This window comes from Nannospalax galili, unplaced genomic scaffold (genome assembly GCF_000622305.1).
Source record: "Nannospalax galili isolate Female #2095 unplaced genomic scaffold, S.galili_v1.0 scaffold505, whole genome shotgun sequence".
Lineage (NCBI taxonomy): Eukaryota > Metazoa > Chordata > Mammalia > Rodentia > Spalacidae > Nannospalax > Nannospalax galili.
The window spans coordinates 915,849-934,173 of record NW_008352327.1 but is presented as its reverse complement, the minus strand read 5'-3'; the positions used below and the strand labels follow the sequence as shown (position 1 = coordinate 934,173).

The window sequence follows — 18,325 nt, the reverse complement described above, 5'->3', positions numbered from 1 at the left end:
TTACAGACTTTTAAAGATGTTTTTGTGTATGTATGATAGGTGTATGGTGAGAGAGAGGGAGAGACAGAGAGAGAGATGGAGACAGAGACAGAGAGACACAGAATATATGTTTCTGTGTGTTCAAATGCAGGAGTGTGTGCCACGGAGCGCGTGGAGGTCAGAAGACAAGTTCAGGTGCTGGTCCTCACCTTCCATCCTGAGACCATTCTCTTGTTCACCGCTGCACACACCAGGCCAGCTGGCCCAAGAGCTTCAGGGGAGCTCCCACCTCCACCTCCAGTCTCATCACTGGTATTACAAATGCATGCTTCTGCATTCTAGCTTTACATGGGTTCTGGGGATTCGAACGCAGGTCCTTATCCTTACACAGCAAGGACTTAATCCACTGAATAATCTTCCCCAGCCCTTCTAGAGATATTTCCTTCCCTCCTTCCTTCCTTCCCTCCTTCCTTCCTTCCCTCCTTCCTTCCTTCCTTGCTTCCTTCCTCCCTCCCTCCCTCCCTCCCTCCCTCCCTCCCTTCTTGTCTTTTTTGAGACAGGGTCTCCCTGTAGCTCCAGCTGTCTTGGAACTCACTAGGTAGAGCAGGCTGGCCTGAACTCACAGAGTTTCACCTGCCTCTGCTTCCCAAGTGCTGGGATTAAAGGCATGTGCTCTACCATGCCCAACTCCATAGAGATATTTTCTTTTTTTAAAATTTTATTTATTATTTTTATTTTATGTGTATGTGTGTATTGCCTGCATGTAGGTAAGTGCACCTGTGTCGTGCAATGCCGGCGAAGGACAGAAGAGACTGTTGGATCCCCTGGAACTGGAGTTACGGACAGTTGTTAGCTGCCATGTGGGTGCTGGGATTCAAACCCAGGTCTTCTGCAAGAACAACCAGTGTTCTTAACCGCTGAGCCATTGCTCCAGCCCCATAGAGATATTTTCTAATAAATCAAATACTCACTTGTGAAAAAGAATGAGGAACATGGCCAAGGCTGCCTCTTCATAGAGGAAACTGCAAGAGATGGCATGCACAGGGAAGACATATGGCATGACCTGAATACCAGTGATATCAGTGTCTACTCCTGACACAGAGGGCTCCTGGCATTTCATTTCCAGGACCCCTGTGCTTCATGCTGCACTCCTCACAAACTACAGAACAGTCAAGTATATAGAGCGAGCCACACTGTGACACATACAAAAGCATCAACTTCAGAACCGCACCCTCTTAGAGTCCTTGCTCTTTTCCCAGCCCACTGTCAGTGATCAAGAAGAGGGGAAGGATACCTCTTTATATCCCTTCCTGCTAGGATGTGGTATTACACATGCTGACGACAGGATGGTACCTTTTCTGGAAAATTCTACTAGACCCTCTGAAACCCACCACCAGCAACAGGTGGTAGCATCATTTCTGTTTCATGCTGTTCAGTTTTAGTTTCTAAGGCTGGAAGAACGGACAAGAGCTTCTGTTCTGGGTGATGACAGGACAGCAGCTCTGTGAGCCTTCTCTTCAACAGGCTTAAAATTAAGAGGGTCCAGTTGCTCCATTCACCATTTTCCTTGTTCATGCAGTTGGGTAAATGGAGCTGGTTATTTAATGGCATTGCAAATAGCAATTCATGCTTCAGTACATTCTGGGAGCTCAATTCTCTAAGCATAGATTCCCTTCCTTCTAGTAACAGCTCTACAGTTTTCCTTCAGGAAATTTCAACACTCTTGGTGGGTGTGGTTTTAGTGAGGCCAAGCCCACTTTAAGTCCCCTTGGAGGATACACGTACTCCAGGCCTATGCAATCAGCAACCACCTCATCCTGGTCACAGTGACTACTTCCAGAACAGTCATGAAAACCTTGTTTGGGATTTTTATAGGGAGAACTTGGCAAGAAAATCCCTCAGAATTAGGAAGTCACACTTTGGGTGATCATCTTTCTACCAGGGTGAGGGAGTTATTTCTACAAACAGAAGCAACAAAGAAACTAACAGCTGAAAGGTAAATAGAAAAAGATCCTTATAGAAAATGCGCACCTGGATCCAGGCATGCCTGAACTCATACCTTACATACTTTTCTACAATTTTTATTTATTTTTATTTTGTGGGAGGTGAGAAGTCTACCACTGAACCACCAATGCTCCTCCCCTTATTTTTATTTTGTATGAGTGTTTTGCCTTCACGTATTTAAGTGTATCCATGTGTGCAATGCTCGTGGAGGTCAGAAGATGGTGTTGGATCCCCTGGAAATGGAGTTACAAATGGTTGTTAGCAGGCATGTGGGTGCTGGAAACCAAACCTGGGTCCTCTATAAGAACAGCCAGTGCTATTAACCACTGAGTCATCCTGTAGCCCCTTTTTTGAAAAAAAATTATTACACTCTTTCATTACATAAGTGTAAAGCACCTTTTTGCTTCAAGGACTGTGAGTTGTATTTCTGTCACTTGCAACTAGAAGCTCTGATTTCAACACCCATAAAGAGTCACTGCCACGAAAGTGCTTCCTTCCTTTCTTACTACCTAGGTTGTTTGGGACTCGAATTATGTATCTCAGTCTTCCTGCTACAAAATTATAAGCTTTTGGATGATATGAGACAAGCATGGTCATTTATCTATAGTCATACTTTTCATGGCCAACATTAAATTTAAAATGGCTGATGAATCATTTCATCACAGTGTCAGAGAGAAGCCGAGAAGGACACTTTAAGGATGCTTCACCAGGGGCTTCTGGATACCAAGACTGAGACCATGAGGAGTTCAAATCTCCCTCTTAACAGTTATGTAGACAGGAAGGCCCTGTCACAATTTCAGGTTTTGAGTCTTCTAACGGGCTGGAGAGATGGTTCAGTGGTTAAGAACACTGATTGTTCTTGCAGAAGACCCGGGTTCGAAACCCAGCATCCACATGGCAGCTAACAACTGTCTGTAACTCCAGTTCCAGGGGACCCAACAAACTCTTCAGTTCTCCGTGGACAATGCACAACATGGGTGCACTTACCTACATGCAGGCAATACACACATATACATAAAATAAAATTCCAGCACCCACATGGTGGCTACGAACCGTCCTTAACTCCAGTTCCAGGGGAATCCGAAGCCCTCTTCTGACCTCTGCAGCACTGCAAGGCATAGGTACACTCACATACATGTAGGCAATACACTCATACACATAAAAATAATAAATATTTTTAAAAATAATAAATAAAATATTAAAAAAGAGCATGTACTGCCATTGCAAAGGACCTGAGTTTGGTTCCCAGCACCCACATCAGGCCACTCACAACTGCCTATGACTCCAGCTCCAGGGGAATGGATGCTCTCTCTCTTCTGGCCTTCACAAGCACTTGCACTCACATGCACTTACCTACACTCATACACACAAAAATAATATAATTTGGGACTGGAGAGATGGCTCAGAGGTTAAGAGCACTGGCTGCTCTTGCAGAGGACCCAGGTTCAGTTCCCAGCACCCACATGATAGCTAACAACCAGTTCTAGGGAATCCGGCCCCCTCTTCTGACCTTCACCAACATTGCATGACACAGGTGCACTTATATACATGCAGGCAATACACTCATAAACATTAAATTTAAAAGAAAATATTTAAAAAACAGTAACAATTTGTAAAGTTTCCCAATAGAACTGTTAGGTGCTCCCAACTTGCCCCCTGGTGGTATTTATTTCTTTCCTTAAATGAGGATTCACTATTCCAAATACTCTTCACGTACCAATACCACATAAACAGAGTATGGTGTTGTACTCCTAAAATCCCAGCCCTGGGGAGGTAGAGGCAGGAGGATCAGAAATTCAAGGTCATCTTTGATTACATAGTGAGTGGGAGGCTAGCCTGGACTGCAGGAAACCCTATCTTTAAGAGAGAGAGAGAGAGAGAGAGAGAGAGAGAGAGAGAGAGAGAGAGAGAGACCGAGACCTAGTACAAATCTGTAATACAAAAAAATTTCATAGAAATCATGGGGGAAATGAACCCCCAACCATCTCTCAATGATTGACAGCTGCTCCATCAGGATTAAACCATGTACAAGGACAAGGCCAGTTCTTCACGAATATTTTAAAGGATTTAAAGGGCGGCAGAGTACTTAGAAGTTAAGAGCACAGACTGAGTGGTCTGGGCATAAATCCCAGCTCTCCCATGTTCTTGTTTGTGACTTTGGCAGAACATCTTACCTGCCTCCACCTCACTTTTCTCATCTGTGAACGGAGAGTGCAGGAGTACCATTGCTCAGAGCTGTTATAAATGATTAAACACATGGAATGCATGCACTGATTGTTTGTCATATAGTAAGTGCTCAATAAGCATTTGCTGATGGTATTCAAGAACACGTTTAGAGATTAAGAACACAACCTAATCTTTGAATATTGCAGAGACTCAGAATGCACACCAAGTACGACATTGCTACAAAAACGAGGTCCTGTTCCTTTCCATCTCCATAAACAGGTATATTTACAACCATTACGAATGGTTGGCATTACAATTCCCAGTTTACAGATAAGAAGCTAAGACTCAGCAGGTTTCAGTGACTTAAGGTGGTAGTGCTAAAATTCTCTTTCAGAAGCTAGAGAGATGGCTCAGCAGTTAAGAATACTTGCTGTTTTCACAGAGGACCTGGGTTCAGTTCTCAGCACGTACAAGGTAGCTAACAACTGTCCATAATTCTAGTGCCAGAAGGTATGACCCCTTCTTCTGGCCTCTGAAAAGTACTTCACACATATGATATACTTACATACATGCAAGCAAAACACTCATACGCATTTAAAAAAAAAATTCTACTTCGGCCACAGCTGGCTTCAAATGATCAGCATTCATTATCCTACCATGATGCTAACTTACTCGGATTTTACAAGGAAACAATAAAATAACAGAAAAGATGTCCAGCGTGAGTGGCATTCTAAAAACCCCAGTGCTCCGATGTTGGAACTGATTCTGGTCCAGAAGTGAAATGATGATTCGCTCCGTGGTGGCTTATCCTGAGCAAGAGGCAGAAAGTCCCCATGAAGTATGAGAGTGTGAGCTGTTCTTAAAAAGTGCGTGTGTGTGTGTGTGTGTGTGAGAGAGAGAGAGAGAGAGAGAGAGAGAGAGAGAGAGAGAGAGAGAGAGAGAGAGAGAGGGAGAGAGAGTGCTGATGAGCTCACCTGTACATGTACACGGGGAGGCCAGAGCGCCATATCAAGTGTCTTCCTTTGTTTCTCTCCATCTTACTTTTTGAGACAGGGTCTCTGTAATGAACCCAGAGCTAACTGACTGCGCTAGGTGGGCCATCCAGCAAGCTCCTGGGACCTGCCTGTCTTCCCCTTACCTCCCACCCCAGCACTTGGGTTACAGCTGCAAGCTGCCAGGCCCAGCTTTTACCAGGGTGCTAGGGATCCAAACTCTGGTCCCCTTGCTTGAGCAGCAAGCTCTTTTACCCATTAAGCCATCTCCCAATTTTATTTTTTATCACCCTAAAACACAGGCTGAAGAGGCCCAGTGTGGGGCTTTGATATGGCACAACTATCATCTGTTTGGGACGTGTGGGGACATGTCTACAGCAATGACTGTGGTGTCTGCAGGGGACTGTCTGGGCTCAAGCTGAGTGTGTAGCTGGCAGGCTTCTCTCACCTTGTGGAGCTGGTCCCCTGGTTCCAGGACCCTGCCTGCCCAGAATATAACAGACATATGACCTAGGTTGTTCAAAGCCCACAGCTGGGACACTGGGAACTGCAACCATGCCTGAAGCCCCACAGCTGAAATGAAGGAGAAGGAAAATGCCACTGAGGAGACAACACACCTATAATACACCTGCAACCCAAAGCTTGGAGCTGCTTCTCTCCTTTCCGTGAACTTTTTAAAAAAAATATTTTATTATTTTTATTTTATGTGTATGAGTGTGTTGCCTGCATGTGAGTGCACCATGTTGGGCAATGTGGTGGAGGTTAGAAGAGGGCTTCAGATTCCACTGGAACTGGAGTTAAGGATGGTTTGTAGCCGCCATGTGGGTGCTGGGAATCGAACCCAGGTCCTCTGCAAGAGCAGTCAGTGCTCTTAACCGCTGAGCCATCTCTCCAGCCCATGGAACTTTTTAAAAAAAATATTTTATTATTTTTATTTTATGTGTATGAGTGTATTGCCTGCATGAATGTGAGTGCACCCGTGTCGTGCAATGAATACAGGTCAGAAGAGGGTGTCAGATGCCCCTGGAACTGGAGTTGTGGACAGTTGTTAGCCACCATCTGGGTGCTAGGAATTGAACCCAGGTCCTCTTCAAGAGCAGTTAGTGCTCTTAACCGCTGAGCAAGCTCTCCAGCCCCTTTTCTGTGGAACTTCTAATCTGAGTTTTCTTTGCCCTTAAGTCTTGAGGATGCTTATGGCCTGCAGCTGAAATGTTCCAGCAGACAGCAGGCTTGCTTCTGTACCTACAACCTTTCAGAGGTCAGGCAGGGAGCCTCGGCCATCAGCCTCATCTGCTGATGAACTCCATAGAGATTTATCTCCAACTTCTGAGGAGGATGTTCACAGCACTGTCACCTCCGTAGCCATGCCCACCAAATCTTAATCTAGTATAGAACCACAGACCAGTTCCCAAATGACCACAAACAGAGTTCAGGGTTTACTATACGTCACAGCAGCATGTAAGGAAAGTACTGTGCTCACCCATTTTGCAGAGGGGTTAACTGAGATACACAGAGGAGGTGTTATCTGCCTGGGCCACAAAGCTGGTCAGTAAGTAAGCTGGGGTCTGAACTCACATAGTATAGCTTGAGTGTATGTTCAGAATCCCAATGCTGCCCTGCGTCTCGGGTGATGACAGTGGTGGACATGGTGCTAGAGCACTGATGGTGGCACCATCTCCCTGAGCCTGGGCTAAGTATTTCCCAGGGACTATCACAGCAGGGTTCACATTGAGACTGACCTTCTGCAGGTCCCATTAGTTTTATCTTGTCCATCTGCTTCTCTTCACTATGTGTCCCTGCTACCAGCACAGCCCAGCCCAATCTGTCATCAGCTGTTACTGGGACCAATGCAATACCCTGCTCGCTGGTCTCCTGGATGTAAACAGCATCTACGCAATCTCCCTGCAACAGCAGCCAAATGATGTTTTAAATTTTATTTTTAATTTTTTGGTCTTTTTGAGATAGGGTCTCCCTGTAGCCCCAGCTGTCCTGGAACTCACTATGTAGACCAGGCTGGCCTTGAACTCACAGAGATCCGCCTGCCTCTGCCTCCCAAGTACTGAGATTAAAGGCGTGTGCTGCCATGCCTGGCTTTAAAATTTATTTTTAATTATGTGTCTATGTGTGTGTGTGTTGGGGGGGGCAGTCAGCAGGTGCCTATGGGGTCCAGAAGAGGATATCAGATCCCCTGAGGCTGGAGTTACAAGAGGTTGTGAGCTATCCAATGTGGGTGCTGGAACCGAACTTGGGTCCTTTGGAAAAGTAGGGTGTGCTGTTAAGTACTGAGTCATCTATTCTGTTTGTTTTAAACAAAGTAACAAGCTTTCTTACAGCATTTTCTTTTTTAAAATCACATGATCGATCAATAGTTGCAATTCTTTTTATTTATTATTTTTATTTTACGTGTATGAGTGTATTGTCTGCATGTATGTGAGTGCACCCGTGCCGTACAATGCCTCAGAGGTCAGAAGAGGGCTTTGGATTCCCCTGGAACTGGAGTTAAGGACGGGTTGTGGCCACCATGTGGGTGCTGGGAATTGAACATGGGCCCTCTCAAGAGCAGTCAGTGCTCTTAACTTCTGAGCCATCTCTCCAGCCTGCCGTACAGCATTTTCATACACACTTTGTTTGATGACCCTCTTCTACTTCTACCACCCCACTCGCTGCTGTACCCTTCCACCCCCAGTATTTCCCTTTCCGCTTTCAAATCTCATGTATTTGATTTCCCTCCCCCTCTTTTCCCCTTTCACAGGCCCCTTTCTAGTTTCATGACCTCTAACCACACTCACTCTTGTGTTAACTACACATACACAAAAATTTAAGAAGCTAAGATCCACACATGAGAGAGAACATGGTGATATTTGTCTTTCTGAGTTACCTCACTTAATGTAATAATTTCTGTTTCCATTCATTTCCCTGAAATTTTCATAATTTCATTTTTCTTTACAGTGGAGTAAAATTCCATCATATATATGTACCATGTTTTCGTTATCCATCCATCCATTGATGGCCATCTAGGCTGGCTCCATTTCCTTGCTACTGTGAACAATCCAGCAAAAAACATGGATACACAGTTATCTCTGTGGTAGGCTACAGAGTCCTTTGTATATATGTCCAAGAGTGATATAGCTGGGTAGTTCTAGCGATAGTCAAAGGGGTCTTTTGAATAGCAGCCTCAGATCATAGGACCTCCCTCTCTTGCTGAAATTCTTGGCCAGCTTCCATTAGGCAAATCCTAATTCCTTACCATAAGGGATAAAGCCCTGCAGAACCTGTATGTCTCTCAAACCTCACCTCCTTACCCTCTGTGTTCCAGCTTTTCCTCTTTGTTCCTCCTGATGCAGCCAGGGTAGACAGTTTCTATGGCTGTCTCCATGGCCTCCCCAGTTTCTGCAGAACTGGCTCCTTTTTGCCCTGAAGGTATAGGCTCAAGGACCCTTCTCATAGTTCTGGCAGATCTTTAACTTCTGTCTCCCTCCCAGGGTCCCCACCCACCCTGATCTAGTCATCTCAAGCCTAGATTGTATCTAGTGACTCTCAAGTTCTACACAGCAAAGAGCTTGTCCCTTGTGTTCATTGTTTTATCAAACTGCCCAGGTACAGAATGGAGCTCAATAAATATTTATTGATGAAATAGCTGAGTCATCTCATTTTCTCTTCTCAAGAACATGGCTTTAAAAGTGAAGTAACAGCCCATAATTCCAGTAACACACCCAAGGTCATATGGCTGTAGGTGGCATTTGAGCCCAGAACCCCTGTTCTTAGCCTCCATATGATCAGCTCTGTGACTCTTTCTGCACCTTTCTCTGCATTCCAGTGTCATCTTTACCCCAAATAAGAAATTAGGAGGATCTCCCATGGCTCTTAGTGACTTTCAAGGACATTTGGAGTTAAAAACCTACATTCTAAACCACAACAAAGGGCTGGCAAATGTCTGCTATCACAGGCAAATAATCATCATTTTAGGCTTGTAGGCCTAAACATGGATGTATTACAAAAGCAGCCATAGGCAAAATGTAAATAACAATGTGGTATGTTTCAATAAAACTTTATTTACAAAAGCAGACAGCAGGCCAGATTTAACTGTAATTTGAAGACACCTGTACCAGACCACTGGGGATGAAGGGCGTAGTTTTCACCTACCATTCATTCTTACAAGGTTTGCTTATCAGAGGTGATGATCTCTTCTTTCCTAACAGAATAACCAGTATTTTAAGAAAGGTCAAAGTTTTCTCTCCAGTTTCATGGTAACCAGTCACCATATTCTCGAAACAGAAATGACTCACTTCTGTTTTTTATGAAACTAAACTCCAGCAATCTTTAGATGAGTGTGGTAGCCAGGGATTCTTGAGAAACAGGCAAGAAAGAGGCCTGTGTCCAGGCTCAGGACTGGGATGAGTCACCAGGAAAGGGGGGAACTCCAACATTCCTATTAAATCGGGAGTGTGATGACAACTCTGATCAGGAGACCACATAAGAAGAGTGCCCAGACTAGAGCACCAAAGTCCAACGGGGTCTGAGGAGGCAGGCAGGGGTCTGAGCTACTGCAGAACCCTCCCATAACCCCCACACCAACCCCAGGTGCTGGCGATGGAACCTAGGAGTAGCGCACGCTAGCCAAGCACTCCACCACTGAGCCACATTCTCAACAATTTTACTCAGTATGTACCCCAAAGAATTAAAGCAGGTATTCAAAAATACTTGATTATAGGAGCACTCTTCATAATAACCAAAAATGATTTTAAAGGAAGCAACTCAAACATCTATCAGCTAATGAATGAATCAGTAAAATGTAGTATATCCAAACAATGGAATATTATTCAGTCATAAAATGAAAGGATGAAACCTAAACATGTTAAGCAAAGGTGAGATGCACAAGCTCATGTATTCTCTACTTCTTGGCATGGATTGTCCAGCATAGAAAAGCCCATTATGATAGAAAGTAGATTTGTTAAGGAGGGGCTCACTGTCTAGCCCAGGCTGGCCTGGTACAACTCAAAGCAATCCCCCTGCCTCAGCTTCCTAAGTGCTGAGGTTACAGGTGTCTACTTTTTAGGGTTTCTTTTGGGAAATATTCTAGTATTAGTGGTAATGGTTGTGCAATAGTAAAATCGCTGGATCACATGGCAAGTCTGTGTTTGCTGAACGCATGTGCACTGAATGCACTGCTCACACTCCTGCTGGTGGTAGGTGAAGGTTCTGATCTCTCCATCTCCTCAGCAACTTATCTTCCACACACCTCCTTTGTCAGGTCATCCTAGGGGTCTGAGTGGTGTATCACTGTGCTTTGATGTGTGAGAGGCGATACTGAGGACCTTTTTATTGGCCATTTGTGTATCTTCTTTGAAGATGTTTTAAAATCACTTTCACCTCTCTGTTTAGTCTAGGAATCCACAAACAGCATGCACTATTATTTTCCAAGTGTAACTACTTTCTTCTCGGTGTGTTTCCGAGCTCCTTCTTCTGTGTTGGTGCAGATCTAAATGCAAAGCTTAGCTGTACCCGGCCTTGTATTATTTATGGATATTTATGTTTCCTGTTTTTTTTTTTTAAAATTTTGCTGTTTTTCTGCTATAAAATGTGTCACACTTCCTTGCCTTCTGCATTATGAGATGCTTTTCTAAGGTTCAGACGTGCAAGGCAGGCTCATGGGACACGCACACTGACAATCTTACCAGATGTATGGTTTCTTTTTCATGTGTCCTTGGGAACTAAGTGTAGTTTGGATAACACTTCAGGAGAGTCCTCTGTCCCAAGGTAGATTACACCCACACACTTCCCACACACTCGACAAGCTGGGTAACTGCTCAAGAGTTCTGACTGCTCATTTTTTACCCCAGTGTTAGAAATTGAAATCAGGGCCTTGTATATACCAGGAAAAAGCTCTACCACTGAGCTATACATACCCTATTTTTTAAAAAATGCCACCCAAAACATTCTGTTCCTATTAAGAGCAACAAGTTCCAGTTACAAGTATGAAAAAGGCTGATGTCAATGTGTACCACTGAGAAACAAACGTTCACACGACACAGGAAGACAGCACTCCAAAACACAGAGGGCAACTCTCAGTTGTGAAACGATGTTTTAAGGTCTAAAGAGAAGGCTAAGCAGTTAAAAGTGCTTACTGCTTTTTCAGAGGACCCAAGTTCAGTTCCTAGCACCCATGTTGAAGAGCTCACAACAGTTGCAACTCCAGTTCCAGGGGTTCCAACACCCTTTTCTGCCTCTGTGGGCACCTGTACTTCTGTGGCATGGCATGGGAGGTTGAGCTGAGACAGTAGTTTGAAACCAGCCTAGACTATTGCATGAGATCCCAAAATTGGTGGCCCAGGGCTCAGTGGGTAAAGGTGTTTGCTGCCAAGCCTGATGACCTTAATTCAGTCCCAGAACCCACATGGTGGAAGGGAAGAACCGACTCCTGCAAGTTGTCCTCAGACATCCACATGTGCTCCCTATGACATACAAGTGCCCCCCCACACACACACACACACACACACACACACACACACACAAATAATTTAAAATAAAATAAATCTTTTAAAAATGATGCCTTGATTCTGGATTCCCTGTCTTTGTGTATGTTCACAATTTTAGCACTATTTTTGTTTTTTGTGAGACAGGGCTCTACTATGTATGGCTGCTATGTAGTAAAGGCTAGCTTCAAACTCATGAGCCTCCTGCGTTAGCCCTCTGAGTGCTGGTATTACATGTGTGCACCACCAAGTCCAGCTTAATTTTGGTGTTTTAAGCAGAGTTGTTTAAACTTTTCCAAACATAACCCTTTTTCATCTGAGAACTCTGTGTATGTGTGTGTGTGTGTGTGTGTGTGTGTGTGTGTGTTTGGTGTATGTGCACATGTGCGTGCAGGTGCAAGTGTGTGTGGAGGCCAGAGGTTGATGTCACGTATTTTCCTGGATTGTTTTCTATTTTATTTTTTATGACACGGTCTCTTACTGAACTCACAAATTTGGCTAGGCTGGCCAAGGAACTTCAGGCATCTGCCTATTTCTGCCTCCCTAGTGCTTGGGTTACAGATGTGTTCCTCCACACCTAATTTTTTGATAGGTGCTGGGGATCTGAAATCAGGTTCTTTGGCTTTCAAGACAGGTGTGCTCTAGTAATTGAGCTGTTGCCCCAGCTCCTCATATGATAAAGTTTTACACAACTCCAGATATATAGGTAGTATATAAATCAAACATTTATTGATAATTATAAATACGTTTATATTAATATTATTCTTTGGCATGCATATAATTTACCAGTTATTGAAGATGAAAGCAAATTTGCATACTAATGAGATGGCTGTGCTAGTTTATTTTTACATAAAGAATTAAATCTTGGCTGAGTATCTGATGCTGCAGGGTGCAGAGTACCTCCAGTGCTTTCCAGATCTGATCAATATTTTGACTTTATAATCATCAATACAGAGAACATATAAATACATAGCATAAAATGGCAGAAGTATGTTTAGGGCCATTTCAAAAATTATTGGAAATTCTGTGCTATTCCCAAGCCAAACTTCATTTAATTAAAAAAAAAATGAAACTCAAGCCATGAACATGAACATTTTAAAAATCAAACATTCTAACACAAAATAATTCAAAGATATACTAATTTTTAAAACTATTTTCTTTCTTTCTTTCTTTCTTTTTTTTTTTTTTTTGGTCTTTTTGAGACAGGGTCTCCCTGTAGCCCCAGCTGTCCTGGAACTATGTAGACCAGGCTGGCCTTGAACTCACAGAGATCCGCCTGCCTCTGCCTCCCGAGTGCTGGGATTAAAGGTGTGCACCACCACGCCCAGCTTTATTTCATTTTATTGAGATTAGGATTTCACTATGTAGCCCTGGCTGGCCTGGAGCTCAAGAGATTCATCTGGCTCTGCCTACTGGGTGCTGGAATTAAAGGTGTGCACAACCAAGCCTGGATATTTTAGTTTCTGAATTGTGTGTGTGTGCAGGTGCTAGTGGAGGCCAAAAGAGAGCATCAGATTCCCTGGATCTGGAGTAACCCTGGATGCTGGAAATCAAACAAAACCTCTGCAAGAGCAATACGCACTGAGCCACTTCTCCAGGCCTGATGCTGATTTGACACTTACATTCTAAGGAATGAAGGTAGAAAAATAATTAAACAAACAAACAAAACAACCTTTGCTTTCTGGATTTCATTGTTTCTATTAGAGCAGAAATGTTGTATGATCATAAAAACACCACAATTCACAGCTTGGAATCTTCTAGAACCTGAGGTTTTTCCTGCAGCTCTTGTACTGTAAAGCATGAGGGCATATGTAATGCTTGTGTGCTAAGGCCCAAGCCTGCTGGGAAGTCACACGATGCAAACAGCGAAGTCCTGCAGAAACACTTCAGCTTCGTTGCCTGTTTAATTTGTAATTCATTTTTGGTAGCTGTACAGCCAGAAACCTTTTACTGTTGTCATTTTTTTTTTTTTTGGTCTTTTTGAGACAGGATTTCCCTGTAGCTGCAGCTGGCCTGTCACTCCTTATGTAGACCAGGCTGGCCTCGATCTCACAGAGATCCACCTGCCTCTGCCTCCCGAGTGCTGGAACTAAAGGTGTGTGCCACCATGCCCAGTTCTGTTGTCAAATTTTTGGAGAATTGTGTTGTTCCCATGAAAAAGAACTATACTGTTTTGGCAGAAAGGCTTAGGAGACAAGCCTTGGAGGCCCCATTTTCACCCAAGCTGTGTTTTCAAAAAAGAATAGCCCATGTTCAAAAGAAAGAATTTTAAGAGATATGATGGCGGACACCTGTAGTCCCAGCACTTGGGAGGCAGAGGCAGGCCATCATAAAAAACAGCTATTGAGCGAAAAGATTTTTTTTTTTTTTTTTTTATTTTGAAAAAAAAAAAAAAAAAAAAAAAAAAAAAAAAAAAAAAAAGAGAGAGAGAGAGAGATATGAAAACTGAATGCCAGTATAGAAGCCTCAGAGTTAATTAACATTTTAATTAATTGTTACTTCTACTTCCAAAGGTCTAAGCCACCTAGAAGGACCGTATTCTTTGCTTGAAAGGACTGTATAGCATTCACAGGTCCGTCTCAGAAGGCACAATCTTCTATTACACAGAAACGACCCAGCCGTACAGCCCATTCGGGCTGGAGGGCTGAACTGGGGCCGGGTAAATGCAGTGCCCTGCAGCTGAATCACCCGTGGCTCACTCTGACCTCGGGAGAAAAAGAAAAGTAAAACGGAACCACCCACCTCCAAACAGGCTTCCTGTAGAAAGGACATGCTTAAGACTGAAAGGATTTTGTTGACAAAAGAGGAAAAACATGTCAACCAATTTTTCCTTATACAAAGAAGAAATAATTGATGTCTTTCTCACATCCTGTAGACCACAGAGAAATAGGAGAAAACCATCATACTGGGAGTGAAAAACGGGAAAAAAAAAAAAAAAAAAAAAAGATTTCTCATAGATCAAGAAATGACATAAAGCTTTGTTTCCTCAGTTTCTCAAAAGAGAGAAAAAGTGACTCGTTTTGTTTCCTCAATTTTCCAAGAGGGAGGGGAAATGACTTGTCTTTTTTCCCTTTCAGTTTGCCCAAAGGGAGAAAACGTGTGTCTCTTAGGAAGACTCTTAGCGTTCAATGTGAGCCTTTCTGTAGCAGAAACTGTCCTTCCTCACACAGCTCCCTAGCAGAGGCACCCACCTGCTCAGAGGCACCTGCTCACCTTCTCCGGGGCCTCTCCTGCTGGGCCTCAGAGGAAACTCCCAAGGACCACACCAGGCTGAGTAAGCCAGGCTAGGAGCAGGCTGACAACCAGGTGCTTGTTTTCAACCAATTCCTGAAGCGAGACTCCTAAACAAGTCAAAGCCATCTCCTCTCTGTGTGTGGTTTTAGGGTTCCTTCATACTTTCTTTGCACAAAGGGACTCCCTATTAACTTCAATTTAGTACAATTCTTGAGGAAATGAGAAATAGTCAGGTTCCAAAACATTAGAAATCGCACTGTGGATTACTTTAAATAGCTGCCTCATGCACTCCTTCCTTCCTTCCTTGATATACTTAATCAATGATCCATTTACTCCCCCACAAAGTCCCCACAAAGATCAGACACAATCCTGTGTCTGGGGCTGACAATGTGGTTTCAGCCCAAACTGGTTCTAAAGATCCTTAGTCTTCACTCTCTCCCATCCTCTACCCACTTATGAAATCATCCCTTCCGAATGCAGAATTTGCAGAAAGTATGCTTTATGTGATAAACAAATGGTTTTCTAAGGCAAGTGAAGAGTCAGGATCCAAGTCAGAGGTTCAAAACATACGTCTTTAGCTTTCGAAAACAGCAGCAATGCCTATATTCCAAGCAAAGAATTTAAGTAATGAAGACTTACTTTTTTGGGGTACTGGTGATCAAACTTGGAGCCCCTAGCCTGCTAGCAAGTGCTCTACCATTGAGCTACACTCCCAGTCCCTAAACTAGACTCTACATAAAAGGGAGAGGGAGGAAGCACAGGCAGAATCCAGACACTTGCCACCTCTGCCGCTGGACTCTGCAAAGAGCAAGGGCAGCCTTGGCTATGCAGCTTGAAACCCACGCCCCGTGGTCTTCTGTGAGTGCTACAGTCCCATCAGCTGGTTGCTGCTCAGTGGAATTAGCCTTCCATCTTTAATTGGCTAAAAAACCCTGACCTGGGGTTTGGCTCGATGGTTCATCAAGCAGAAAACGTAAGGATAAAAGCTGGTCCAGTAATTACCAGTGGGAACTGAAGAGACTGACTGACTACTCATGAAACAGGCTATTTTGTGAAGTTACTTGAAGCTGGAGGGCAAGGAATGCTGTGTGGGGCAGAGCCTGTGCAAGCCTGCTCCCTTGTAAATCCTCCACTCCAAGGCCATCACCTTCAGCAGATGAGGTCACAACAAACTGCAACAGGTCCTGACAAGTCCTTACCTCCAGAAGTTGATAAGTTACCTGACAAGGCTTAGCTCTGCTGTCTGAATCCACCCAACATGTTCCGTGTGCTAGCTACCTTAACAATGCTACCCCAGAGCCTCAGGACTCTAAGCTTCTTTAAGCATCCAGAAAAGCCGATATCTCTACAATGTGTTAACTGTTGACATGGCCACTAAGAGCCATCAAGTACACAGTTTAGGCTCAATAATTCCATTCTCTAGAATATAACCTCCTGGATGTGGGTAAAAGTACATCTGTAAAATTGCTCATCCCAGGATAGGTTTTATTTAAAAAATAGGAATTAAATACATTTTATGAACTACTATAACCATAAACTATATCATATGGCTTTTAAAAGTAATGACATGGAAAAAAATCTGTATTTCCCAATTTTTCTACAGTAAATCATTATTTTCGAAAGGCAGCAAAAACACTATGGGGTAAAGTACAATTTTATGTAGAGCAGCGTTAAATAACAATTTCAATTTATTGAAAAAAACAACACTACGGTGGATTTTTTTTTTTGGTATAAATCTTATATAAGACAGATGCTCACTCCTATTTCTTTTTGTTATTAAAATCTAGATTGAAGGCCTGAAGACATGGCTCAGTGGTTAAGAGCACTGGCTGCTCTTGCAGAGGACCCAGGTTCAGTTCCCAGCACCCACATGGTGACTATCATCTGTAACTCCAATTCCAGGGGATCAGATGCCCTCTTTTGGCCTCCATGGGCATTGCATGCATGTGGTACACCTACATACATACAGGCAAAACATTTATATAGACATAAAATATAAATAAATACAATTTTAAAATATAGATATTATCTGAATTATCATTAAATTTTTCACTGTTTTACTTTTTCTTTTAAAAATCAAAACCTTGCCAGAAACTGGGAAATATAAGATAATAAAAAGGTCTTTTAAAAAAGTATAAGATCCAGAGAGTAATATAAATCCATAAACTTTATCGACTGGTATCTTTCCTCCCATAATTCCACAGAGCCCCAGAGGAGGGTATAATATCTCAATAAGGCAACAGTATAGGGTAGAGGTGAGGAGCTCTGCCATGGGCACAGGAAAACAATGACTGTCAGCTTAGCCAAGAGAAGAGCTAAAAATTATGATGGGCTGACCTGAGAATTCAAATTGCACATGTTTCTGGGGGTGGATTAGTCCAAAATACCAAGAAGGTATCACAATACAGCCAAGCGTGTGTGTGTGTGTGTGTGTGTGTGAGAGAGAGAGAGAGAGAGAGAGAGAGAGAGAGAGAGAGAGAGAGAGAGAGATTTAGTTGCTTTAAGATTTATTCATTTATTTACTTTGAGACAGGATCTCACTGTGTAGCCCAAACTGGCCTCAAACTTGAGATGCTCTTGCCTGAGCCTCCTGAGTGCTGAGATCCCAGGTGTTGCACCATTATACCTGGGTTAAACTTTTATCTTTAAAGAAGAATGTGAGTTGTAAGTTTGAGGCCAGCCAGGATTATATAGTGAGACTCTGTCTCAAAATAAATAATAAAAGATGAATAAATAGATGAAGGTATGGTGAAGTCCCAACAGAGCCTGTCACGTTCTTAGTAGTAAGATACCCAAAGTACATCCTTGACTTTGACATATGTTGACATGTGTTGGATGAGGTTAACACAAGGGAAGCTGGGGGAAGGTATACAGGAATTCTCTGAACTCTCTCTGTATTGTGGTTACAGCTTTTCTGTACCCAACATTGTTCCAAGATTAAAGTTGATTAAATATAGAAAACAACAAAACAAAGAATAAGATCTTGGGTATCTGATCTGATCATTGATATTCTGCATCCCAAACCCGAACCCCCAGGGTCTGGAAGATGAGCATTCACTCTCTGGGTCTGCTTGCAGCTCCTTCGCATCACAAGGACCCTTTGGTCCCAGAAGACCCCCAGCCTTTAGAGCCTATCAGCTCACAGCAAAGGACCATGGTTCCCCCACTGCTGCCTCTCTTTTCACCTGGAACAGTTAGAAAATGGATGTGGTTGCTGGGTTTGCAAAATCTGGGAAAGAAAACAGTACAGCCCCTCACCCCTCAGGATCCCGGTGCTCTCAGGCCCGGAAGTGCTCATTCTCACAGGAAGCCTGTCAGGGATGACTTCAACCACCAGATCCCAGGCATTATCTCATCCTGGCTTGGGTCATCCTCTGCATTTTCCTTCGAGTTGCTAAGAGGAAATGGGGAGGAGACACAGTTCCTTCAGCCCACCTTGTTCTGGGGTAGAAATACTTAGCACTTTAAGAAAAGACC

General features: G+C 43.4%; 1 protein-coding gene across 3 annotated transcripts in view; it reads right to left on the bottom strand.

Annotated features, from left to right (window-relative positions):
- The window catches only part of Arhgef3 (Rho guanine nucleotide exchange factor 3), a 321,412-nt gene that overhangs the window by 96,625 nt on the left and 206,462 nt on the right, over positions 1–18,325 (bottom strand). The window lies entirely within an intron of this gene.